The 6,000-nt window shown below is 44.2% G+C and overlaps 1 protein-coding gene across 1 annotated transcript in view; it reads left to right on the top strand.

Moving 5' to 3' along the window:
* The first annotated feature begins 2,095 nt into the window (after nucleotides 1–2,095).
* NR1H4 (nuclear receptor subfamily 1 group H member 4) overlaps nucleotides 2,096–6,000 on the top strand; it is a 68,685-nt gene continuing 64,780 nt past the window's right edge. The window contains exon 1 of the mRNA XM_059681879.1: nucleotides 2,096–2,253. The gene's annotated coding sequence lies outside the window, so the exon portion shown is untranslated. The remainder of the gene's footprint in view (nucleotides 2,254–6,000) is intronic.

Raw genomic sequence — 6,000 nt, 5'->3', positions numbered from 1 at the left:
GTGAGGACTGGAGGCATTTCATAGGAAAGCCCCTCAGAGAGTGGTGGTTAAACATTTCCCAGCACACACTGCCCCTACCCATCCTACTCCTATTTCTTCGTGTCTCCTCCACACTCTTAGTTGAAGATCACTGGCCTTCTGTTTACTTCATGGGGTTCTCCAAGCTACTTCCTGCCTCAGAGCCTTTGCTGCTGCCTTTTCCTTGCCCTGAAATGCTCCATTTCTTCCTCCTCATGACCTCTCACTCCCAACACACCTGCGATCCTTCACATAGTGCCTCTCGTGGTTGGGCAAATATGATAGTCATCGTGAAATGCCAGGTGATCAGCTCCAGAGTTTGTGCCTCAACCATCCCTCCCACTGCTACTGGAGAGAATGAAATCATAACACAGGGTTTCATCATCTGAGAAGAATTGGGCTGGGGGATCAGGCATGAGTCCCTCAGGCAGCCCAGAGCTGCAGAGAGCATGGAGAGAGTCATCAGAAAGACGCTTCAAATGGGTGAGGGAGAGTTCTCTTCTTTGTGATAAAGGGAGTGTGAGGGATGTGCCTTAGTGTATCAGAGCCCACAGGGGTAGGGAGTATGAGCCTGTAGGACCTATGCATGCTATATAATCAGAGAAGTAAAATAATAGCATTACTAACAGATATGGGTGTAGCCTTCCACTAACTTACTTTTCAGTGGGGGACATTGTGCACATACACACAAACACACTTGCATGCGCACAGGTACACACCCATGAGCATGCACACATGTTACTTTGGAAAATGTTATTTTCTCATCTCACTCATTGATTCAGTTAGCAAATAATTATGCAATATTCTTTCCATGAGAGGCACCATGTGAAGCTCAGGGATGGATACAAAGGGAAGCCTGTTGCCGTGTTTGCTCTAGATATTGTTTTGTAATAGAGATGAAATAAGTAGGTAACTGTAATCTACAAGGTCGGAGGAATTAAGGGACAATGAGAGAAATGAAGGATGAGGGGAGTTTGGTGGGAAGACATGGGGTTGGCTTCTGGGAGAACTCAGCCCGGAAGCCGTGTGGCTATGAAAGGAAGGTAATTCAGGTCAAAAGAAGAGCTTGGCATCAGTGGGCAGGAGGTTTGGGCCTCTGAAGATGTGAGAAAATGCTAGAAAGATAGATGAAGACTAGATTGTCAGGGTGTGGAGAGGGTTCTAAAGGTCAGGCCATACATGGCATTTTGCATTTATTTTTTAGGCAATGGGAACCCTTTGGGGAGTTTTGATTGGCAGAACATCTAGCAAGGTGCCGAGTACATAGTGCACAGACAATCAATATTTGTTCAGGGAAAGGAATCATAATGGCTAAACTTTATTGGGTGCTTGCTAAATGCCAGGCAGTTTTCTAGACATTTACACAGGTTTAGCTATGCATGCACTTCTCCCAGAGCCCATGTGATAGTTACTCCACCTCCATCTCCCAGATGAGAAAACTGGGACTCAGAGAAGCTAAGTGACTTGCCGAAGGTTGTGACAAACGAGTAGGCATCTGACCTTTATGCTGCTATGCAATTTGAAAAAGAGAGAGGAAAAAAAGAAAGGAAAGAAGAGAAAAGAGTTATGCTCCAATGTTTTCCTTAAGAGAGGAAGCTGTGATGGGCCCAAATTAGCAGAGGAAAAGGGTGGGATGGAAGTAAGAAACATTCCAAAGATAGAGTCCACAGGAATCTGTTATTATTTGACATAGGACGCCTGAGAGAGGGAAGGGCTGAGAAGGCTCAGGGTTTCTAACTTCAGTCCCTGGGTGGTGGTGAAACTATTAAATTGGAGAGAGGGAAGATGACAGCTTGCTTTTAGGTGAAGTGCATGGAAATCTGGGGACTCTGAACCCCAAAAAGCAGCCCCAGGAGATGTGTTTTGAAAGACAAGCTTCAGGCTCCCGGGCGGTGTCACCTCCCCTGCTCTGGGGCTCTGGAGTTGGGCCTGGGAATCTCGAGGCTCTCCCTTTCTGTGTTTATATCATTCAGCAGGGAAAGGATTGTTAATGACTAATCTGTGTCCGGAGGCACGGAGCCAAGGAAGAGATGCTGCTGGGCTGGGAGGCCCGTGGTCACCCACAGCTTTTGCTAGAACTCCCTCCTCCTCTTCACTCCGCTGTCTCCTGGATTCACACCAACGCAAACTCGGATCCTGAGCATTGGTAGAAAAATTGCTGGGATTTGGAGAGGAAGACTGGACTAGGAATGCTCCCAGGGCCTTGAAAGTTCAGCTCCAACCTGAGACAATCGAGTGAGTACCTGATTCCATCTCAACGCCACCGAGGGGAGGTTGTCCTTAAAAGTTTCTCTTTAACATCAGGAAGTTTGGTCAACAAAGAAATGCTAGGTTAGTAGAATTTGATAAAAAATCCTGAAAATTACAAAGAAAAAGAAATTCTGAAAAGCAATCAAAAAGAAGCTTAATGGGCCTAACCTGACCTAACTGAAACCTAAGTTGTTGACCTTTATGAACAATTATTTAGAAATATCTTCTAACATGTGGTCGCCCAGCAGAATCCCTGGGGACAGTACATTTTGGAAACGTCTCTGTTCTGGTTCCATAGATAATGTGCCTTGTATAGTGTGCTCTATTTTGGTGATTTATCAAATCTTGGTGTGAATATTGCTAATCACTTGGAAAGTAGGCATAGGACAGTGTTTAAGCTACGCTCAATTGAAATAAAAGTTTTTCCTAGAAGAGCGGGTTTAAAAGGCTTTCTCTTTTGACCTTCCTTGTACACACTTCTATTGCTTTTCATTTCTCCTATGAATAGCAGATGGAAATATTTTAAGAAGATGGAGAACGTTAGGAAGAACTTTATTATTAAAATTGTCCAGGTCTGAATCTACAGATAAGGCCTCTCCTTGTCTGCTTACTGGCGTAGGGAATGAATTAGCAACGATGAGGTGAGCCTGGATCATTTCTCCCAATGGAGTTTTTCTTTAGAAGCGAGGGGGCTGGAGGGCATGTACACGACTCACTTTGGATTCTTTCTCTGAGAAGCACATCTAGCTCTCAAGAAATCTGATTTTTCCCTAGGGCCACCTTGGGTCTACCTTCAAGAGGGATAGAGAAAGATGTTGGGGAACGATCGCTGGGTTTCTAGCTGTCACAGACACCTTAGTCTTTGAGTCGCCCCCCACCCTCCAAATCATGGACCTGTGCCATTTGCACCGTGGACTTTTCTGTTTTGCTGAGAATGTTGCAATATGGCTGATGCAACTCCGAGTCAGCTGAGAGAGATAGGGATGACACTCTCTTGTCCTGAGACCCTTCCTCAGGACTTGCCTCGGCATTTTCCATCACGCACCTCTGCCCTGTCCCCCCGGTTGGAGAGGGAAAGTAATGTCATCCTTGTTCTTCCTCTTTCCACATCTCCCAAATCTGGCCAGTTGTGATGGCACACCCACTAGCTGTGAGCCCCTGAGATCGTGGGAAGGAAAAGAAGTGTGTGCACATGAGTGTGTGGCGCAGCTCACTCTGATTCAGTGTCTACCGACATGTCATAAGCTTTACCAAAATTGCTCATTTCCTTCTCACAATAGCACCGCATGGAAGTTTTTCTTATACCCATTGTACAGATGAGGAAACTGAGGCTCAAAGAGGACAAATAACCTGTCCCTGGTCACACCATTAGGACAAGCGGGATCTGAAGATGAGGGTGGGTCTTTCTGGCTCCAAAGTCTTTTTGTTGCTGCTCTGATATTATTGGGGGCTGGGAAAACTTGGAATCTGGGATGATAGCAGATCAAGTTGACCTGCCTGCAAATAATTCAGCGTAACAGGGGTAAGTGGTTAAGCCCCAGTACAACTTTGAATATTCGTAGGGCATTTTCTAATGATTGTACCATGAGCAGGGGAAGTGGAAAGTTTTCAGCACTATTTGCTTTAACCCAGAGGTCGATCCAGGAGAGCTGATGGGAGACTTCAGTTATCAGCATTTTAATGAAAGACTGCAAGAACTTGCCATGGTGGTGTGATTAGGGATGTCTGAGAGGAGCTCAGAACTGCTGTGGGTCACAGAGCCTGTGGATTATGAATGCTGCGAGAATACAAAAAGCTCACGTTGTCATTACATGGGGAGATAAAGGAAAGAATAAAGATTTTATATATCTATGTCTTGATTTCAGAGAGGAAGGGAAAGAGAGAGAGAGATAGAAACATCAATGATGAGAGAGAATTATTGACCGGCTGCCTCCTGCATGCTCCATACTGGGGATCAAGCCCAGAATCCAGGAGTGTGCCCTGACTGGGAATCAAACCACAACCTTCTGGTTCATAGGTCAGTGCTCAACCACTGAGCCGCATCAGCCAGGCAAATATGTTCTTTTCTTGGGAGGGAGTGCTTTCCCTTCATTTTGCTCAGTCTCATTTTTCTCTTAAATCCCAGCAGCATAGATCACAAAGGGGCAAAAAGAAATAGAAACATTTTTTTTCTTCCCCGGTATTTTTTACTGCCCCTATATTTTCTGTCAGTGGAGATGTAGCTATAAGGCAACACTGTATGAGAGTCTTTAGTCACCAAACTGCATGGGGAGACAAAGTCACTGTATAAAAATATCCATCCTCCTCCCTTCTCTCCCCGCTCCCTCTTCTGTCTGTATCTCCTAACCTCTTTGCCCTCCACAGTGAGGTATCTCCTCCTCCGTTTGCCCTTTCCCAGTTTTGGCAACAAAGGAACGTCTGCTTATTCTTTCTCTCCTCTTTGTAAATTTGTGTCAGTACAACGCTAATGTAATGCAACCTGATTGTGAAGGAAAATATTTCCCAGGAAATAAACTATTGCCCAAGAAAAAAATACTTGCCAAGGACAAGAGAGCCTGGTCAGCATATTCTTAGGTCTAAGAATTAGAATAGACTTCTGGTGACTAAAAATAATATGTAGGGAAAAAAAATAAATTTTTATTAATCTTCATTTTTTTAAGATAAAAATTCTAATAGAACTTTGAGATTTGGGTTCCCATTTTTAAATAGATTTAGAAGTCCTTTTCTTGGTCCTGGTAATCCTGAGATAACTTAGATATTTATACTTTAATTAATGTCACTAGTTCAAAGCAAAGGGGAAATAGAGCTTTGCAGTTTCAAGTCTGGCAGACTGTGTAACAGGGTTCCCTGGAAGACACTGGTCTGTGGAGAAGATGGTCTTGCTGAGCAGAGAAAAGCCCTCTGGCCTGGGGGCTCAGATCTTCTCTGACCAAGCAGGGAACTGTCTGCTTCCACTCCCTAGAGAGCTACGCAAGTTCTCAGTGTGGATGCCAAGTCTGCACCAGCCTGTCACTTAAGGAGCAAACGCTGGTTGTGGCCCAGTGTTAAGAGGGAAGGATAGAGTAATGCCAAAAAGGGGTGGTGTGGAGATCCTTATTCTCTTGCAGCCCAGATTTTGAATCTGAGGCCATGACTGGGCTTCAAGGGGCCAGGAACCCTTTTGATACTGTATTAAAAAATACATGCATTTTACAGAGGATTTTGAGGGCAGTGAAACTATTCTGTATGATACTATTATGGAAAACCCATAGAATATACATCACCAAGATTGAATGAACCTTGATGTAAACTATAAACTTTGGGTGATAGATGTGTCAACGCAGGTTCATCAGGTGTCACAAATGCACAAATCCAGTGGATGTGGATGGTGGGAGAGGTTGTGCATTTGTGGGGACAAGGGTTATAAAAAACACCCCTCTCTCCCAGAGAATTTAAATGTGCCTGCTTATGACATCCAATGATATAAATGGCCAAATGGAGAATAGGGAATGATATCCTCAATGAATTAATCTCATAAAAAACACACCACCTTATGACTTAGTCTAAAATCTCCCTTTCCTTTCCCCAAAGCTACTCTCCTCTACTTTCCTCTTTCAATGTTAACACATATAAAACCTCCTCAGTTTTTTCAACTGCAGCCTAATATTTGGAACTATTGATTGAGCACAGTGCATTTAGCCATTTCACTGTTGATGGTCATTTAGGGGGTTTCCACCTTTTCTCCATAAGAAA

Source organism: Myotis daubentonii, chromosome 2 (genome assembly GCF_963259705.1).
Source record: "Myotis daubentonii chromosome 2, mMyoDau2.1, whole genome shotgun sequence".
Taxonomy (NCBI): domain Eukaryota; kingdom Metazoa; phylum Chordata; class Mammalia; order Chiroptera; family Vespertilionidae; genus Myotis; species Myotis daubentonii.
Note: the sequence above shows the minus strand (reverse complement) of the source record. Positions and strands in the feature narration are given on the sequence as shown.